Raw genomic sequence first — 21,709 nt, 5'->3', positions numbered from 1 at the left:
TACATACACATGCCTCTCACTTATAGGCCCTACACACATAGCGATTTCACTGCACGATATGAACGATCTTGTTCATTAATGAACGAGATATCGTTCATATCGTGCAGTGTGGAGTCCCCAGCGATGAACGATGTGCGGCCCCGCGCTCGTTCATCGCTGGGGCCATGTCGGCTGTGCATGCAGGCCAATATGGACGAGATCGTCCATATTTGCCTGCAAGTCTACGGAGCCGAGTGACGGGGGGAGTGAAGAAACTTCACTCCCCCCGTCACTGCCCCCCCGCCGCCGGGTCGCTCGTCGGCCGTATCGGCCGTCGGGCACCTTGGTGGCGCATCGCCTAGTGTGTAGGGCCCCTTACATACACATGCCTCTCACACACACACACACACACACACACACACACACATGCCTCTCACTTACATACACATGCCTCCCACTTACATACACATGCCTCACACACACACACACACACACACACACACACACACATATGCCTCTCACTTACATACACATACATGCCTCTCACACACATGCCACTCTCACACACACATCACACATGCCTCTTTTACTTGAATGTACAACTTTCCTTAAAAACACACACACCTCACTTAAAAACAAGCACACACAAAACACAGTACTTCCCCCCCAAATACACCTCTCCCCCACCCCCCACACAGTGCCTACCTTTGGCTATCATCCAGAGCATGGAGGAGCAGAGAGTTCTGAGCTTCCCTCGGCTGGCTTACTAAGGGCCCGGGAGGAGCTGTGCTCTGGAGCTCCCCCTAGCTGCAGCCAGTGCCATCTCTCTCTACAGGAGGCAGCTTCCGTGTCACTGACACAGCTCCTCCATCTGCAATAGCAGCGCAGTTCTCAGGCTGCGGGAGACAGTGGAGGAGATGCGCCCCCTTGTGGCCAGGAGCCCGGCGGCAGCCGACTCCACTGCCTCCCACAGTTCCGCCCCTGTACTGGAACCAAACCATAGGAAGGGAGCTGCATGTATGGGTTCATAGTGTAACCTAACCCTTGAGGTGGTGCTACTGGAGCTAACCTGTCCGCTATTGAAGACAGAGTCTTTGCGAACATATTCCATGGTGGCTCTACTGGAGGTTGAACTAACTCCTGTTTTTTACTTCGCTGAAAAGCGAAACAGTTTGCACACAAACCCTCATAAGTGACCAATTGAATCATATCAATTACCCCTGACTTACAAGATAAGCATGTTAGGGCTGTAGGAGTGCTTGACAAATTCTCATCACTTTTGCCGCTCACAGACATTTTTCTGATATTGACTACACAATTTTGTGACTGAACCACACCCTATAATCAGTATATAGAGGTGAAATCAATCTGACCACAGTGCACCTGATTTGGAGGGTCAGAACAGGACTGACATTACACAGAAAAGTCAGCACACATACTAGCAGTCAGTCACATGTTAAAGCATTAGACATTGTCATATGAGAATACAACCTCCATAATAACTTATACATAAGTAGGAAAATTGTACTTCTGTTTAACTGGTTCTTTTTCAACATAACATGCAGAAAACACAGTAATATACAGGTCTCATATGCAATAGGTACTAAAAATTAACAGTGCACACTAAGAAGTAGAAGGAATTTTTAGTACTGTATACCCTGCCTCCAGGGAGCGGGATACAGGGAGACTCACCACACTTCCATATCCAAGCAAAGACGCTCGAAAGACGCTGAGTGGATTCAGACGCTACTGGTGTACACTGCCGCTCTTGGTAACTGATAACGGACACGGACGCTTACCAACGGACACGGACGCTGAGCGACTCCACGTGCATGCAGACACTAAAGGCCTGCGACTCGGTCTGGGCGGGTTTATATCCAGTGTACACAACCGCAGCGTCTAAGCTGCGACCGAGTACCCTCGTGGTAGCGTCTGAGCCGGAAGTGAGGTCATTCAGTTCATGAAACGAGAGACCCGCGGGAACTGGCCATGAACTCGGAGGAGGGACGGCCAGGAGAGCGTCTGAAACCCCCTGTTGACTTAAACTCCCAGGATCGCGGCCTCACCTAGTCCTGGCGCCTATGATCCCCGGAGCGTAGCGCTGTCACACTCGAGATGTTCGGCGCATCAACACACTGTTTGTAGTCTCCACCAAATCAGCGTAGCTGTGTCCTGACCCCTCTAGTAAGAGGAAGTCCATATACTCACTGTCTCCCCATGCTCCAGCCACAGCCTGGTAACGTCTGCTGGACCTGCTAGAACATCCGACACAGACGCCCGTCGAGACAGCACTGTACCGCGAAGGTAAGCGTTGTTGCGACCCGGTGGGGAGTTGTTGGAGCGACTCTTTCTAATACACGTTTAAGACGCTGTTAAGAGAAGTCGCTCAAACCAAAACAGTAAGTCTATAAAAATAAAGTAATGAAAACTTGAGGCTGCTTTCACAGCAGCCCTGTGACCATGCGGCTTCCTGCCGCACCAAGCAAAAAACTGATCTGACTGAGTCAGTGGGCGGGACTATATAGTGGAGGCCCCAATGCATCCTGGGAGGCCAGAAAGCTCGTGACCGTGTTGGTGCCATTTTCGCTGTCGCTCGACAATATCCCAGTGTTATCCTGTGGATAATCCTGTGGACCCAGCCAGAGAAACAGCCACTTTTAGTCCAACTCTGAACCGGCCCCTTAATGTGCTTGATAGGACGTCATTCACTGAATTATACATTTTCCTAATCAGGGATGCGTTCAATTTGCTGGCTGTTGGGATCACGGCGGTCAGGATACAGACGCCGGAATCCCGACAGCCAACAATGCTGCCAGCCACAATCCCAGCAAAACAGGCCTATACCTACTCGTGAGTGTCCACGGCACCCATAAAGTGGGAATAGATCCTGTGGCCACTGCAGCAAGCCATGGAGCCCACAACATGGCACTTGGGCCCCCAACTAACCCGCAGCTGCTGCACTTGGGCAGAGAAAATGGGTGCGGTGCAGCACGGCTGAAGCAGTCAGGACCCCGGAACACCAGACTGGCTCCCTTGAGAGACCTATGCCCCTGTGGAACTCTCTGTGCGTGTTCCTGTGTATGACACACAGCAAATGGTGCAGGGAGATGTTGCAGAATCCTGACCCACAGCAGTGGAAATGGGAGCGACACAGCTGGAGAAGTCCGGACTCTGGAATGCCGGACCGGTAATCTCCCTACAGTGACCTTTGCCGCTTTGGAACTCTCTGCGCGTGTCCCCATGTACTGTATGTGACAGCTGTCACACAAAAACTGTAGTTAAACACGCACAGAGAGCTCCAATGCGGCAGAGGTCGCTTGGACCGTTCCAGCTTTCACCAAATCCCTGTGTACAGGAGTCTGGACTGTTGCGGATTTCACCAAATCCTGTTCTATAATGGGTACATCAACCCACTGACATGTAAATTAACACATGAATAAGAGATGATCTTCGTGTAACATCCCTGAAACATTACTAAAGTACTCAAATGGCAGTTCTTGACAATAGGAACATACTGTACAGCAATGCAGCAGTATGCAATACGTGGCCCTCCAGCTGCTGTAGCACTACACATCCTAGCATGCCCTGCCACCAATTTTGCTATTAGGGCATGCTGGCATGTGTAGTTCCACAACAGCTAGAGGGCTGCACACTGAATTCCTTTGATAGAACAGACATTGAAAGATTCTACTATAGCTGCTCAGTTACTGGACACTTGTCCAAAGCTGGAAGAAGTTTCCACACCTACTCATAAACTCTGTAATACAGCAGAGGTTGGCGTTATACTAAACAATGCCTCATTCTACAAAATCACGATCAGCGATGCTAAATAATAAGTAACAGGAACACATGCAGCCACATATTACCCAGGAATGCATGCAGACAATATACACGTTATGTAGCCTGAAGGGAGAACTTTAGGATGGACTCACCTGCCTCCTCTTAGTCATCCAGCTTTCATTTAGCCTCAAGAACTCCCATTTAAAGACTACCTGAAAGGAAGCCACACACCCAGTGCACTGCTCTATCCCTCCTGCCCTAGTGGTGTGCTTGCTGGACAGTCCCACACTCTTGCTCGGGGTTAATGACTTTTACCTCCTGCCTGGAGCACTCTCTGCTTCCCTCTAATGCTGTCTATATGACTCCTGTAACTTCCTCAGCAGGCCCTTATCTGTCCAATCCCTGCTTTGTGTACTGACAATTCCCTATCTTGTTACTATTAACGTCCCCAAATAGTGAGGCTTGGGTGCAGCAGTGTATTGTGCAGGCAGCAGCGTCCTGTCTCCCTGGGACACACAGCTAGCTCTCTGACTCATGGAGCAGTAAACAGTCCACGCCCTCCGCTGCCTCCCATCTCTCCTGGCTGCTGTCATATACACTGATTTCTGTTATTCTCCAAGGGTAGTGCGAGGAAAACACCATGCATTGTATCAGCCTCAAGCCATCCATCACTCTTATGTATTTAATGATATGCACTGTTTATTCACATCATAGAAGGTTATATAGCTAGTGGTTGAGGCATGTTCAGAAACACAAAAGAGTGGAATTTACTAAAGATAATCTAAGTGCATAACTGGAGATGAATTGGTACAAATAACTACACAAATACTTTAAAAAAAAAGTTTTAATGTTTTTTTTTTCTCTTTAGATCATAGATTCTATTAAATAATTTGTGAGAGTGAAAATAAAGGTACTTGTTTACTTTACGGACTCACATACGATCTCATTGCAGAGACATGAGCGTTTCACTTTAAAAAAAAATTTTTTTAAACTTTTTCATACTTTGAATGGGTCATTAGGTCGACAGTCATTAGGTCGACATAGAAAAAGGTCGACGTGAGTTTTTTTTTACTTTTTTTGGGTGTCGTTTTCTTTGTAAAGTGACGGGGAACCCCAATTAGTGCACCGTATCCCCTCTCATGGCGAGCGACCGTTCCCAATTATAGTCCACGTGGATCGTAAAGTATGAAAAAGTTCAAAATTGGAAAAAAGTAAAAAACTCATGTCGACCTAATGTCCATGTCAATCTAGTGCATGTCGACCAATAGTGGTCGACATAATGACTGTCGACAGAAGTCTTGCTGACCTAATGACCGTAAGCCAGCCTAAATAACCGTGATCCTTGCAAAGTGATTTTAGAAGATATTTCCAGTGTTTGGCTTCCGAAAGTTCTATATAATAAGGTAATCAGAGCCGGCCTTAGGCATAGGCAAACTAGGCAATTGCCTAGGGCATTTGGTATGCTTAGGGGCACCAGCAGCTTCTGCTGATTAAAATGATATGCGGCATGCCTATATTCTGTGTGTGACTGCAGCTGTATCTGCATACGAAATGCTATGTTACAGTGTATTCCTGAAAATCACTGTACTATAGCATTTCATATGCAGATACAGCCGCAGTTGCACACAGAATATAGGCATGCTGCATATCATTTTAATCAGCAGAAGTTGCTTGTGCATCCTAGCCACATAGTAATGCAAATAATATGATGCATTTTCATAAACAAAAGGCGCCCGACGTTAGCAGAGCTGCCAGCTGACTCATGCCAGGCATCTCCTGCAGAACCAGTGGCGGTACTAGGGGGCACCAGCCAAAATCTTGCCTAGGGCATCATATTGGTTAGGGCCGGCTCTGAAGGTAATGAGTCCGTAACGTACACAAGTACCAAAAAATACTAATTAAAACTAATAGGCCCTACACATTGGCCGATCCGCCGCCGAGCTGCCCGACGGCGGATACGGCCGACGAGCGACCCGGCGGCGGAGGGGCAGTGACGTGGGGAGTGAAGTTTCTTCACTCCCCCCGTCTGCATTGAAGTGCAGGCAAATATGGACGAGATCGTCCATATTGGCCTGCATGTACAGCCGACGGGGGACCAGCGATGAACGAGCGCGGGGCCGCGCATCGTTCATCGCTGGAGCCTCCACACTGCACGATATGAACGGTATCTCGTTCATTAATGAACGAGATTGTTCATATCGTGCAGTCTAGTCGGCCAGTGTGTAGGGCCCTTAAGAATTATGTTTTATGTATTTGATTACAAAAAATGTGTGTAATAGGTGAGGGTTCCATATGGGGCTATATTTACAAAGTTTCTGGGCAGATTTGAGGGGATTGGTTCAGTCCGGTGTTCCGGGGTCTGAACCATTCCGGTTTTTACCTAATCCCGGATTTGAGGTGTAAACTTGAAGAGGCACTAATTAAGTATAAAGCCCATTGTAAATCTAATAGCCCATAGGCCCCAATACAAGGGTCAATTTAAAAATTGCATTACTTGCCTACTTTAGGGGGTAAATTTACTAAAGATTCTAAAAATGAAAAGTGGTGATCAGATTCTATCATTTATCTATTTTCTAATGCATCCTAGAAAATGATAGGCAGACTCTGATTGGGTGCAGGGACTACCTCAAAAATCAGTAAGTATGGTGTACCATTACTTTTAAACACCAACTTTTGCATCAACACAGTATACATTTTGTAACTAAAAAAGAACTAAATCAAAATAAAATGTTTATTGTTTTTAAAATACGCTGTGTTACCAGTTTCTGTCACTGGTAGTGGTAATGTATACTATTTATAAATATTATGATGATACATTACACGGAAAGCAGCAACATGTTATGTACATTTAGGTGAACAGACATTACATGGAATTAAAGGTTTATTTTCCAAAAATATAGTAGGAACAAGAAGAGCAGGAGGCTAGTAGTTGATGGGAGGCTAGTAGTTGATGGGCCGGTTTCAACCATGCAAAGGTTTGCTGGGTGGAACATTTTACCCCTTTTCAAAAATCCATGCTTAGTGGGTGGCTGCACATAACTGTGGGAGTTTCCAGAACACCCAGCAGGTCACATGTTCCAGGTCACTGGCAGGTGCACAGGGAGAGTTCACCAACTGTCACATTTTCAAAGGGCACAATGGTGATGCATTGTAAATGGCAGGTGGAAGTTTTGCCACATAACTCCAAAACAAAGCAACCGATTACAGCGCAAATATTATTCTGCACATCTACGGACCAAGAGCTTTAATTTGGTATATGATGTGCCCTGCTCAGGCAACGGCATAATATGAATACGTCCTTACGCTATTAATATATAGATTTTCAAAGCTACAAATTGTCGGCTTTCCATGCCATAGGATTATAAAGGGCAAAATATTAAATGCAAAAAAAATCCTTTTAAATCCTGTGGCCAGCATAGTAAATATACCCCAATTTTTGACAGTGTAGTGGTCAGACCAAATAAACGTGAGGTAGTGTGAAAGGACATTGGTGAGGATAGGTAGCTATGAGATTTTTTTGTATGCATGTGCATAGCATCTATTCACCGTGAGAGAGGGTCTGGGGGCATGGCCAGCAGCTCACAGAGCGCTGGTCATGCCCCCACATTGGTGGAAATAGGGGCACTTCCCGCAAGCTACACCCATAGCCGCAAGGCCATGCCTCCTAATTTTGGGCACGCACTTACAGTGCGCATCTGAGTCCCGCCTCACAACTTTAGAAAATTGGGAGGTATGATGTTGCAATGCCAAGGGATGCAAATATATATAAATGTAAGTAGGTAGAATTTAGAATGTAAGCTTTCACGAGCAGGGCCCTATTCCCTCATGTGCCTTTTACTTAACCAATACTCCCTTTGATGGCACCAAATCCCTCGGTTTTCTGCCACTCTGATACTTATTTCAGCACTGTTTACTGACGCAGCTATGTTTATATACCCTGTACTTGTCCTATATTGTATTGAACTGTAAGTCACTGTCCTTCATGTTTTGCTTATTTGTTTATTGTGTAATTGGACGCTGCGGATCCCATGTGGCGCCATATGAATAAAGATAATATATATATATATATATACATACACACAGTAAATAAATATATATATATATATATATATATATATTGCATGCAAGGTAAATACAGGCTGCTTTTGCATGTAGCCTACATATACTGTTCTACTGTTACATTGCAATTTGGATTTCAGTTTCTAATCTAAATCTCTCTGCACATTTACAACTTCCCCACCAGCAGTGCAACATGGGTCTGCCAAGGTGCAGTTACTTGCTTAGCTTCCAACTCTGAATCACCCCTGTGGCAGGTAATAATAGATCATAGTGAGATTGTAGTGAGAGGAGCTTAGTGTTTGGCTTGAAGAACTGAGATGAGTTTTTATATATATATATATATATATATATATATATATATATACACTGCTCAAAAAAATAAAAGGAGCACTAAAATAACACATCCTAGATCTGAGTGAATGAAATATTCTTATTAAATACTTTGTTCTTTACATAGTTGAATGTGCTGACAACAAAATCACACAAAAATTATCAATGGAAATCAAATTTATTAACCCATGGAGGTCTGGATTTGGAGTCACCCTCAAAATTAAAGTGGAAAAACACACTACAGGCTGATGCAACTTTGATGTAATGTCATTAAAACAAGTCAAAATGAGGCTCAGTAGTGTGTGTGGCCTCCACGTGCCTGTATGACCTCCCTACAACCCACACAAGTGGCTCAGGTAGTGCAGCTCATCCAGGATGGCACATCAATGCGAGCTGTGGCAATACTCAACATTTTTTAGACAAAACATCGGGACCGAAGGGCCTTCCTCCGGCCCACGGGGACTCCCGAGGCACAGACGCCTCACTAGAAGGGGCGGTTGCCAAAAGAAGGGGGCGCAAAAAATAGAATTAGATCTGGTATTTAACTTATCTGGGCGTGTTCTTGATCAGTCTGAGTTAAGCCTTTTGACACGAGGTTTGTCATTTGTCCCCACTTTTCCACACCACACATTTCAAGGTGCTGTGGATCAGTATAGGTTTGGACGAAATCTGAGACTTAAAGAATATTTTGCTGGCCAGCCTAAATCTAACGACAGAAAGCTCTTTAAAAAGAGTTCCAGGTTTGACCCCCCTACTCAAAATTCCAGTATGAAGACCTTTCTCAGACTGGTTAAGGATGATGTTCAAAAGTATAAACCACCACGCCTCTTTGACAATCTAACCATGGGTGAAAGACAGGCACTCAAAAACCTGAGAGATGACACATCTATAGTCATAAGACCTGCCGATAAAGGTGGGGCAGTGGTGGTTCAGGATTGGACCGACTATGACGCTGAGGTGAGTCGGCAGTTAGCAGACACCACGGTATACCGTAAGGTCAGGACCAATCCTATACCCTCTATTAAGAAGACTATCGACCAGAGTCTACGGAGAGGACTCGAGAGCAATTGGATTGATCAAGATTTGTTTGATTACATGAGTATAGAGGAGCCCAAGTGCCCTATTATATATACACTCCCAAAAATACATAAATCATTGAACAAACCACCAGGACGACCAATTATTGCAGCTGAAGGCTCTCTATTACAGCCTATAGCTAAGTGGGTTGATTCTATACTTCAACCACATGTCCACACCAGTCGCAGTTACATTCGCGATACAAGCGACTTTCTATATCTACTTGGTCAGACTGAGGTACCCAAGGGCAAATACCTTCTATGTACTATGGATGTACAATCGTTGTACACGATTATACCACATAAGGAAGGGATTGAAGCAATTAAAGGGGTACTCACCCTTAATCCAGTGGAAAATACACCGACTGAATTTGTTCTCGAATTAATCCAACTTGTATTAGAGTTGAATCATTTCAAGTACAAAGATAGCTACTTTCTGCAAGTATCGGGCACAGCTATGGGCTCCAATTTGGCGCCCGCATACGCGAATCTATACATGTCCAATTTTGAAGAGACACAGATCATGCCTATATACGGCTCTAGGATCTTGTTTTACAAAAGATTCATCGATGATGTCTTTTTAATATGGAAAGACACTCAGGAAGCCTTTTTAGAGATGGTACATAATCTCAATACATTACAGAGTCCTGTAAAGTTTACTAGCGAGAGTTCAGACCATACCATACATTTTTTGGATGTCGAAGTGACCATTACAGATGGAAAATTTGTGACATCAGTATTTAGAAAAGCAACGGATCGAAATACTACTTTACTAACTAGTAGCTTTCATCCCCCCTCTCTAAAAAACAATTTACCAATTTCTCAATTTTTACGAGTTATGCGCATAAATAATGATGCGGACAATAGAGAGAAACAACTGACAGAAATGAAAGAGAGGTTTGTTGAGAGAGGTTACTCTAACAAGGTGATCAAGAACAGTCTACGTAAGGCTAGATGTAAATTCAACGAGACTACACCTGTAGTATCGAGCATTGATAACCGCATGGTCTTTACGACCAAGTATGATAATTATGCACAGTTTACACGCAAAACTTTACATAAACATTGGCCAATTGTAAAGTCAGACCCTGGGTTGCCTTTTACACATATGAACCCACCCATGATGGCCTATAAACGTGGACCTAACCTGAGACAGATCCTTATGAGACCGACAGCGGTACCTGTGACTAAAATGAATTTTCTTCAGATCATGAGCAGCAAACCAGGTTGCTTCTCATGTGGTAAATGCACCACATGTAGATCTCTTCTCACTGGTCCCACGTTTCCGCACCCACACTCGGGGAGAAACATTAAAATCAAATATCACCTTCACTGCAGGTTAGACTTTGTGGTTTACATACTAACGTGTCCGTGTGGATTACATTACGTAGGCCTGACCACCCGTTGCTTTAGAGAAAGAATGGCTAATCATCGGTTGTCTATCCGTACGGCTATTCAAACGGGTACTACCGACAAACCTGTTGCTAGACATTATTTACAAAGAGGACACCAGGTGGCCAATATTAAATGTAGACTTATAGATTGGGTCCCACCATTGTCTCAGGGCGGTGATCGCACGCTTGCTTTACGACAACGGGAGAGTTTCTGGATCTCCCACTTGAACACAGTTTCACCAAAAGGCCTTAATGAACATTCTGCCATGAATGTCTTTCTGTGAGCCATTTTTACTGTTTGAGTGTCAGCAGCTTCTTATCCGTTGAATTCGGATGGTATTTAAATTCATCCATGAGAATACAACAAGGTTGAACCTCCTCCTATCAATAGTCCACCAGTATATTTGGGTTGGGAATACAATAGGCTAGGGACTCGGTGAATATGGAATGCTCTATCTGTTATGGACATATCAGAACGACACCACCTATATACTGCTAGGCCTTATTTACCTCTGATGATCTTGAGACTCATCTCTGTATTATTTAATTGCTTTATATTCTTCTACAGTTTTTTACATTAGCATCAGAATATACGGGTTAAAAGTTATTATTACTAGGGCCAAGCAGAGGTTAGGTTGTGTCAGACTTAATATGTCCTATTTTAATATGTTGTTTATTTTTCTTTTTCTTTTTTGTGTAATATATATGTGTGTGTATGTGACGCCTCGTCAGCAAGATCATCACTATGCACACAGTGGAGTACATTGAGACCTGGTTAAACCAGTGTATCTATATATTCCAGCTCAGCACCACTCTCTATATATATCCCACATACTTACATTTATGTTTTAGTACTCTATTAGCTGGTACATCTATACTGTTATGACCAGGGGATCACCCACTAGTGTTATGCACGAGTGGGCGTTCCGAACGGGAGCGAGTCCGTACTCCCGGCTGTGGAACGCAATTGCGTTCCATTGCTACCATGGTGAGTGGTGCGCAAGTCATTTAGTGACTGTAAGGACATTTGTTACCAGGGACGTGGAACGCAGTGCGCTGCAAGTGTTGTACTACTGAGTATGGGTCTTGGACGCCCGGCACTTCCGGTCACGGGGCCGTGGAACGCAATGCGTTCCACAGACGGCACTGAGCTGAATTTCATATAGATTATGTACATTTTAGGGAGGTATCTTTAACGCATAAGTTGGTCAGACGTCTGGTGCGGGTAGCGTGATTTTGTTGGGCTGTAAGCCCGCCTGTGCCCAGTATTTGGAGATCTTAGGGTGTCGGTTCAGTGATGCACCACCCACTTCCGGTGAATAGGTATATAAGGAATGGTGATTAGGGGTATATGAGTGTGGCTGCAGAGGCTGGCTTGATGATTAACATTTGGTGAGTACCTTGATACATAAGATAAGTGGTAAGGATATTTTCTCTATTATGCTTCTTCAGTGATTGTTTCACTGATTGGAAGTTTGATTATATATTTCGCATTTGCTTTACAGTGACTATGAAGTTGTCTAAATTGTCTACAGGAGTTTGTTAACCACACGTGTGAGTATCTTAATTTGTACGAGCACTAGAGTGGTGGTGAGTAGTTATATGTTTTCCAGAGATACTGATGTAGATGTTACCATAATTTTTAGAAACCACTTCTCATATGACCACCAAAGCCGTGCAGCTATGGTATTGTCCGAACTGGATATATTGATTAAACAGAGTAAGTTTGGTTTAATTATTCTCACTGATTTGGCCCCTGTGTTCTATAGAGCACTACAGATTTATTGATATTGTGCATGGATGGTGAGGGTATTCACCTATTGCATCTCCGGTGTCCCTTGTGTCTCTCACTGGTGCGTGGTGATCTTGAATGACGCGGTGGCTCATAACAATATGCTTTTTTTATTTGTGTTTTAAGTTTTTGTAATTTTTGTAAGATTTAGTGAATTTATGTATTGTTTATTTTATTTTATTGTGTTGTAGAAATCAATATTTGATGCCTTGTAAGCATGAATTATATGTCGAAGCTTGTCTTGAAAAAGATCCCGAATTGAGGATCGAAACGTCGACTGAATAAGCCGAATTTCTATCAATAAAACCTATGTGAATTATGAAAAATTGCTGCTAATCATTTATTGGACGAGTGCACCTCCATTTATTTGGACTCTTGTGTGTATATTGTGGGCCCACCAGGATCTGGAGTACCCCACTAGGAGCACCCCACTGTTGTTAGCTTTCGATGTGAGTGCAGGAGTATACATGTTTTATATATATATATATATATATATATATATACACTGCTCAAAAAAATAAAAGGAGCACTAAAATAACACATCCTAGATCTGAGTGAATGAAATATTCTTATTAAATACTTTGTTCTTTACATAGTTGAATGTGCTGACAACAAAATCACACAAAAATTATCAATGGAAATCAAATTTATTAACCCATGGAGGTCTGGATTTGGAGTCACCCTCAAAATTAAAGTGGAAAAACACACTACAGGCTGATGCAACTTTGATGTAATGTCATTAAAACAAGTCAAAATGAGGCTCAGTAGTGTGTGTGGCCTCCACGTGCCTGTATGACCTCCCTACAACCCACACAAGTGGCTCAGGTAGTGCAGCTCATCCAGGATGGCACATCAATGCGAGCTGTGGCAAGAAGGTTTGCTGTGTCTGTCAGCGTAGTGTCCAGAGCATGGAGGCGCTACCAGGAGACAGGCCAGTACATCAGGAGACGTGGAGGAGGCCATAGGAGGGCAACAACCCAGCAGCAGGACTGATACCTCCGCCTTTGTGCAAGGAGGAACCGGAGGAGCACTGCCAGAGCCCTGCAAAATGACCTCCAGCAAGCCACAAATGTGCGTGTGTCTACTCAAACGATCAGAAACAGACTCCGTGAGGGTGGAATGAGGGCCCGACGCCCACAGGTGGGGGTTGTGCTTACAGCCCAACACCGTGCAGGACGTTTGGCATTTGCCAGAGAACACCAAGATTGGCAAATTCGCCACTGGCGCCCTGTGCTCTTCACAGATGAAAGCAGGTTCTCACTGAGCACATGTGACAGACGTGACAGAGTCTGGAGATGCCAAGGAGAATGTTCTGCTGCCTGCAACATCCTCCACCATGACCGGTTTGGCAGTGGGTCAGTAATGGTGTGGGGTGGCATTTCTTTGGGGGGCCGCACAGCCCTCCATGTGCTCGCCAGAGGTAGCCTGACTGCCATTAGGTACCGAGATGAGATCCTCAGACTCCTTGTGAGACCATATGCTGGTGCGGTTGGCCCTGGGTCCCTCCTATCGCAAGACAATGCTAGACCTCATGTGGCTGGAGTGTGTCAGCAGTTCCTGCAAGATGAAGGCATTGATGCTATGGACTGGCCCGCCCGTTCCCCAGACCTGAATCCAATTGAGCACATCTGGGACATCATGTCTTGCTCCATCCACCAACACACCACAGACTGTCCAGGAGTTGGCGGATGCTTTAGTCCAGGTCTGGGAGGAGATCCCTCAGGAGACCATCGGCCACCTCATCAGGAGCATGCCCAGGTGTTGTAGTGAGGTCATACAGGCACGTGGAGGCCACACACACTACTGAGCCTCATTTTGACTTGTTTTAAGGACATTGCATCAAAGTTGGACCAGCCTGTAGTGTGTTTTTCCACTTTAATTTTGAGTGTGACTCCAAATCCAGACCTCCATGATAAATTTGATTTCCATTGATAATTTTTGTGTGATTTTGTTGTCAGCACATTCAACTATGTAAAGAACAAAGTATTTAATAAGAATATTTCATTCATTCAGATCTAGGATGTGTTATTTTAGTGTTCCCTTTGTCTTTTTGAGCAGTGTATATATATATATATATATATATATATATATATATACGCGCGCACACACACACACACACACACACACACACACACACACACACACACACACACACACACACACACACGGAGGCTATAGATCACTGCATCCGCTATCTATAAAATATTCACCAGTTCAAGCTGCAGGACAAACATTTCTGTGTTGATTTCATTCACATTACATAGACTGCGCAGCAGTGCCAGAGCCTTGTTGCTTAAATAAAGGGCCCTCTTTTGCCACGGATATTAATAGATAAAAGGGGACACTTGCGGAAAGGAACAATGCAGTGAAGACACTTTTACCAGTACTAAAACGCTATTTGCTGGGGGTAGCGAGTGAAGCTAACGTAAATGTGATCATGACCCTAAAGCAAATATTTCAACTAAAATATGACAGACAACACCACCAGCCCCTTCTCATGTCATATATCTGATTTTGTCCATCAAATAAGCAGCATACAGTATATGCACACACTGTATCTCTTGTACAGGGTGCATACTGTAATAATTTAGGGCAAGCATTTGTACGCATCCACAACAGACTGGTTTTCCCTACCTTGATCTTTTTTTTTTTTTACATTTATATACCCACATTCCTCGCCCCTGCACCACATAGCACTTGTCACCTAAAGCTGGCCATACATCATGTATGGCGGTGTAGGGGAGAGGAATCTGGGCATATAATTGTACATGGACTTGTCCAAAAATTGCGTGAAGGCCGTCTGATGCAGTAATAAATATAATAGTAAGTTACTCAGTGTAGTAACTTACCTAATAACTTACTATTATATTTATTACTGCATCAGTTGACCTTCACACAATTTGTGGACAAGTCTATGTACAATGATATTGTTATATGCACGGAATCCTTGCCCCTACACCACCACAGCAATAATCACCTAAAGCTGGCCTGCCCATGATAGTAACTTACAGAGTCAAGCGCAGTACAGTAGGTAAGATTAGATAATGGTCCTGGGCTGGCCTGGACTGGGTGGGGCCGCTGCAGTTGCTCAGCCCTAAGCTTCCCTCCAGAGTCCAAGTGGAGACTCAGGCGCTGGCACGGTAGGTAGATGGTCCTGGCCTGGTGGCTGGGGCCACTGCAGATGCTCAGCCAGCCTCTCCACACACACACCAGCAGCATGCGATGCTGGAGTGGAGACGGAGGAGGACTGACTCGCTCCTCACTGCTCGCAGCGCTTGCTGTGTGTGTGACTGAGTCACATGTCACACACACACACAAATGGTATGAAGCTCCGCGTGGCTGGCGACTGCGTATTACACACAGGCTGACTAAGAGAGTCAGTCTGTGTTTAGCAATCAGTGACAGGTAGTCTCACCAACTCAGCAACGCGGCAATGTCTTCCCGAGGCCAGGCGGCAGTCGCGGGACCGCACCACTGCAGCAGCAGCAGCTGAGCCTGCCCTGACAGCCTCCATCTCTCCTCTCTTGGTCTCCACGCCACGCCACATGCCAGGTGTACCCGCACCCTCCTTCACACATATACATACTGTACGTCACCAGAGACAGAGGAGCTCTGCCCTTACCTCAATCTGATTGGGCAACAAATCTGTCTGTCAGCCAGACCCAGGCTTGTCACTCAAACTCCGGAGTGGCGGCACCCCCACGCCACGGCGGGGTCTGCATGGGCAGTAGTTACGCCACTATAATGTGCATAAGTAAAATACTGGGCACCTGTGCCCTATGTTTAACTTGTGTCGACCTCTGAATCAGGCCCAAAGGCACAGTTTATGGCAGCAATTGCCAACTGGATAGCACAGTGATTAGTATTGCTATTTCACAGCACTAGGGCCATGAATTAAACTTCTACCAATGCCCTGTCTGTGTGTTTTGTGCCAGTTTCCTTCAGGCGTTTAACATTCTGCCCACATATGGGAAGTTAATTGGCTTCATATATGTGAACCCTAGTTTGTGTGCTTTTTTTGTGTTAGGGACAATGGCGGCCTTCTAGGCACTCTCATTACACAGTTGCATAAAGCACCAACAAGAAATAGGCCACTAATTTGAACCAGCCCTATCCATCTAAACATGGCCATGGGTATCAATTAGAGATGAGCGGGTTCGGTTTCTCTGAATCCGAACCCGCCCGAACTTCATGTTTTTTTACACGGGTCCGAGCGACTCGGATCTTCCCGCCTTGCTCGGTTAACCCGAGCGCGCCCGAACGTCATCATCACGCTGTCGGATTCTCGCGAGGCTCGGATTCTATCGCGAGACTCGGATTCTATATAAGGAGCCGCGCGTCGCGGCCATTTTCACACGTGCATTGAGATTGATAGGGAGAGGACGTGGCTGGCGTCCTCTCCGTTTAGAAATTAAAATAGATAGGAGAGTGAGAGTGAGACACTTAATTTACTTACTGGAGCTTAGGAGGAGTTATACTAGTGACTGATGACCACTGACCAGTGACCTGACCACCAGTGCAGTTTTATAATTTATTATTATTTAATAATCCGTTCTGTTCTTGTTCTCTGCCTGAAAAAAACGATACACAGTGACTCAGTCACACTCACATACCATATCTGTGCTCAGCCCAGTGTGCTGCATCATCTATGTATAATATCTGACTGTGCTCACACAGCTTAATTGTGGGGGAGACTGGGGAGCAGTTATAGGTTATAGCAGGAGCCAGGAGTACATATTAAACAGTGCACACTTTTGCTGCCAGAGTGCCACTGCCAGTGTGACTGACCACTGACCACTGTGACCAGTGACCTGACCACACTGACCACCAGTATAGTATATTGTGATTGAATGTCTGCCTGAAAAAGTACACTCGTCGTGTGACTTGTGTGGTGTTTTTTTATTCTATAAAAATTAAAAAACTCATTCTGCTGACAGACAGTGTCCAGCAGGTCCGTCATTATATAATATATACCTGTCCGGCTGCAGTAGTGATATATATATATTTTTTACATCATTATTTATCATCCAGTCTATACTAGCAGCAGACACAGTACGGTAGTTCACGGCTGTAGCTACCTCTGTGTCGGCACTCGGCAGTCCATCCATAATTGTATACCACCTACCCGTGGTTTTTTTTCCTTTCTTCTTTATACATACTACATCTCATTATCATCCAGTCTATATTAGCAGCAGACACAGTACAGTACGGTAGTCCACGGCTGTAGCTACCTCTGTGTCGGCACTCGGCAGTCCATCCATAATTGTATACCACCTACCCGTGGTTTTTTTTTTCTTTCTTCTTTATACATACTACATCTCATTATCATCCAGTCTATATTAGCAGCAGACACAGTACAGTACGGTAGTCCACGGCTGTAGCTACCTCTGTGTCGGCACTCGGCAGTCCATCCATAATTGTATACCACCTACCCGTGGTTTTTTTTTCTTTCTTCTTTATACATACTACATCTCATTATCATCCAGTCTATATTAGCAGCAGACACAGTACAGTACGGTAGTCCACGGCTGTAGCTATCTCTGTGTCGGCACTCGGCAGTCCATCCATAATTGTATACCACCTACCCATGGTTTTTTTTTTCTTTCTTCTTTATACATACTACATCTCATTATCATCCAGTCTATATTAGCAGCAGACACAGTACAGTACGGTAGTCCACGGCTGTAGCTACCTCTGTGTCGGCACTCGGCAGTCCATCCATAATTGTATACCACCTACCCGTGGTTTTTTTTTTCTTTCTTCTTTATACATACTACATCTCATTATCATCCAGTCTATATTAGCAGCAGACACAGTACAGTACGGTAGTCCACGGCTGTAGCTACCTCTGTGTCGGCACTCGGCAGTCCATCCATAATTGTATACTAGTATCCATCCATCTCCATTGTTTACCTGAGGTGCCTTTTAGTTGTGCCTATTAAAATATGGAGAACAAAAATGTTGAGGTTCCAAAATTAGGGAAAGATCAAGATCCACTTCCACCTCGTGCTGAAGCTGCTGCCACTAGTCATGGCCGAGACGATGAAATGCCAGCAACGTCGTCTGCCAAGGCCGATGCCCAATGTCATAGTACAGAGCATGTCAAATCCAAAACACCAAATATCAGTAAAAAAAGGACTCCAAAACCTAAAATAAAATTGTCGGAGGAGAAGCGTAAACTTGCCAATATGCCATTTACCACACGGAGTGGCAAGGAACGGCTGAGGCCCTGGCCTATGTTCATGGCTAGTGGTTCAGCTTCACATGAGGATGGAAGCACTCAGCCTCTCGCTAGAAAACTGAAAAGACTCAAGCTGGCAAAAGCACCGCAAAGAACTGTGCATTCTTCGAAATCCCAAATCCACAAGGAGAGTCCAATTGTGTCGGTTGCGATGCCTGACCTTCCCAACACTGGACGTGAAGAGCATGCGCCTTCCACCATTTGCACGCCCCCTGCAAGTGCTGGAAGGAGCACCCGCAGTCCAGTTCCTGATAGTCAGATTGAAGATGTCAGTGTTGAAGTACACCAGGATGAGGAGGATATGGGTGTTGCTGGCGCTGGGGAGGAAATTGACCAGGAGGATTCTGATGGTGAGGTGGTTTGTTTAAGTCAGGCACCCGGGGAGACACCTGTTGTCCGTGGGAGGAATATGGCCGTTGACATGCCTGGTGAAAATACCAAAAAAATCAGCTCTTCAGTGTGGAGGTATTTCAACAGAAAAGCGGACAACAGGTGTCAAGCCGTGTGTTGCCTTTGTCAAGCTGTAATAAGTAGGGGTAAGGACGTTAACCACCTCGGAACATCCTCCCTTATACGTCACCTGCAGCGCATTCATAATAAGTCAGTGACAAGTTCAAAAACTTTGGGCGACAGCGGAAGCAGTCCACTGACCAGTAAATCCCTTCCTCTTGTAACCAAGCTCACGCAAACCACCCCACCAACTCCCTCAGTGTCAATTTCCTCCTTCCCCAGGAATGCCAGTAGTGCTGCAGGCCATGTCACTGGCAATTCTGACGAGTCCTCTCCTGCCTGGGATTCCTCCGATGCATCCTTGCGTGTAACGCCTACTGCTGCTGGCGCTGCTGTTGTTGCTGCTGGGAGTCGATGGTCATCCCAGAGGGGAAGTCGTAAGCCCACTTGTACTACTTCCAGTAAGCAATTGACTGTTCAACAGTCCTTTGCGAGGAAGATGAAATATCACAGCAGTCATCCTGCTGCAAAGCGGATAACTGAGGCCTTGACAACTATGTTGGTGTTAGACGTGCGTCCGGTATCCGCCGTTAGTTCACAGGGAACTAGACAATTTATTGAGGCAGTGTGCCCCCGTTACCAAATACCATCTAGGTTCCACTTCTCTAGGCAGGCGATACCGAGAATGTACACGGACGTCAGAAAAAGACTCACCAGTGTCCTAAAAAATGCAGTTGTACCCAATGTCCACTTAACCACGGACATGTGGACAAGTGGAGCAGGGCAGGGTCAGGACTATATGACTGTGACAGCCCACTGGGTAGATGTATGGACTCCCGCCGCAAGAACAGCAGCGGCGGCACCAGTAGCAGCATCTCGCAAACGCCAACTCTTTCCTAGGCAGGCTACGCTTTGTATCACCGGTTTCCAGAATACGCACACAGCTGAAAACCTCTTACGGCAACTGAGGAAGATCATCGCGGAATGGCTTACCCCAATTGGACTCTCCTGTGGATTTGTGGCATCGGACAACGCCAGCAATATTGTGTGTGCATTAAATATGGGCAAATTCCAGCACGTCCCATGTTTTGCACATACCTTGAATTTGGTGGTGCAGAATTTTTTAAAAAACGACAGGGGCGTGCAAGAGATGCTGTCGGTGGCCAGAAGAATTGCGGGACACTTTCGGCGTACAGGCACCACGTACAGAAGACTGGAGCACCACCAAAAACTACTGAACCTGCCCTGCCATCATCTGAAGCAAGAAGTGGTAACGAGGTGGAATTCAACCCTCTATATGCTTCAGAGGTTGGAGGAGCAGCAAAAGGCCATTCAAGCCTATACAATTGAGCACGATATAGGAGGTGGAATGCACCTGTCTCAAGCGCAGTGGAGAATGATTTCAACGTTGTGCAAGGTTCTGATGCCCTTTGAACTTGCCACACGTGAAGTCAGTTCAGACACTGCCAGCCTGAGTCAGGTCATTCCCCTCATCAGGCTTTTGCAGAAGAAGCTGGAGACATTGAAGGAGGAGCTAACACGGAGCGATTCCGCTAGGCATGTGGGACTTGTGGATGGAGCCCTTAATTCGCTTAACAAGGATTCACGGGTGGTCAATCTGTTGAAATCAGAGCACTACATTTTGGCCACCGTGTTCGATCCTAGATTTAAAGCCTACCTTGGATCTCTCTTTCCGGCAGACACAAGTCTGCTGGGGTTGAAAGACCTGCTGGTGAGAAAATTGTCAAGTCAAGCGGAACGCGACCTGTCAACATCTCCTCCTTCACATTCTCCCGCAACTGGGGGTGCGAGGAAAAGGCTCAGAATTCCGAGCCCACCCGCTGGCGGTGATGCAGGGCAGTCTGGAGCGACTGCTGATGCTGACATCTGGTCCGGACTGAAGGACCTGACAACGATTACGGATACGGACATGTCGTCTACTGGCACTGCATATGATTCTCTCCCCATTGAAAGAATGGTGGAGGATTATATGAGTGACCGCATCCAAGTAGGCACGTCAGACAGTCCGTACTTATACTGGCAGGAAAAAGAGGCAATTTGGAGGCCCTTGCACAAACTGGCTTTATTCTACCTAAGTTGCCCTCCCACAAGTGTGTACTCCGAAAGAGTGTTTAGTGCCGCCGCTCACCTTGTCAGCAATCGGCGTACGAGGTTACATCCAGAAAATGTGGAGAAGATGATGTTCATTAAAATGAATTATAATCAATTCCTCCGCGGAGACATTGACCAGCAGCAATTGCCTCCACAAAGTACACAGGGAGCTGAGATGGTGGATTCCAGTGGGGACGAATTGATAATCTGTGAGGAGGGGGATGTACACGGTGATATATCGGAGGATGATGATGAGGTGGACATCTTGCCTCTGTAGAGCCAGTTTGTGCAAGGAGAGATTAATTGCTTCTTTTTTGGTGGGGGTCCAAACCAACCCATCATATCAGTCACAGTCGTGTGGCAGACCCTGTCACTGAAATGATGGGTTGGTTAAAGTGTGCATGTCCTGTTTATACAACATAAGGGTGGGTGGGAGGGCCCAAGGACAATTCCATCTTGCATCTCTTTTTTCTTTAATTTTTCTTTGCGTCATGTG

General features: G+C 45.5%; 1 protein-coding gene across 2 annotated transcripts in view; it reads right to left on the bottom strand.

Annotated features, from left to right (window-relative positions):
• Window positions 1-4,326, bottom strand: part of DNAH11 (dynein axonemal heavy chain 11) — a 561,376-nt gene extending 557,050 nt beyond the window's left edge. The window contains exon 1 of one of the 2 annotated variants that reach the window (XM_063921780.1): window positions 3,912-4,326. The gene's annotated coding sequence lies outside the window, so the exon portion shown is untranslated. Of the gene's footprint in view, window positions 1-684; window positions 839-3,911 lie in introns of those variants that run through there. The other variant, XM_063921778.1, reaches the window with a different exon arrangement.
• Window positions 4,327-21,709: the final 17,383 nt, after the last annotated feature.

The sequence above is a fragment of the Pseudophryne corroboree genome, chromosome 5 (genome assembly GCF_028390025.1).
Source record: "Pseudophryne corroboree isolate aPseCor3 chromosome 5, aPseCor3.hap2, whole genome shotgun sequence".
NCBI lineage: Eukaryota > Metazoa > Chordata > Amphibia > Anura > Myobatrachidae > Pseudophryne > Pseudophryne corroboree.
The sequence above is the reverse complement of the archived record's forward strand: the minus strand, read 5'-3'. Positions and strand labels throughout refer to the sequence as shown.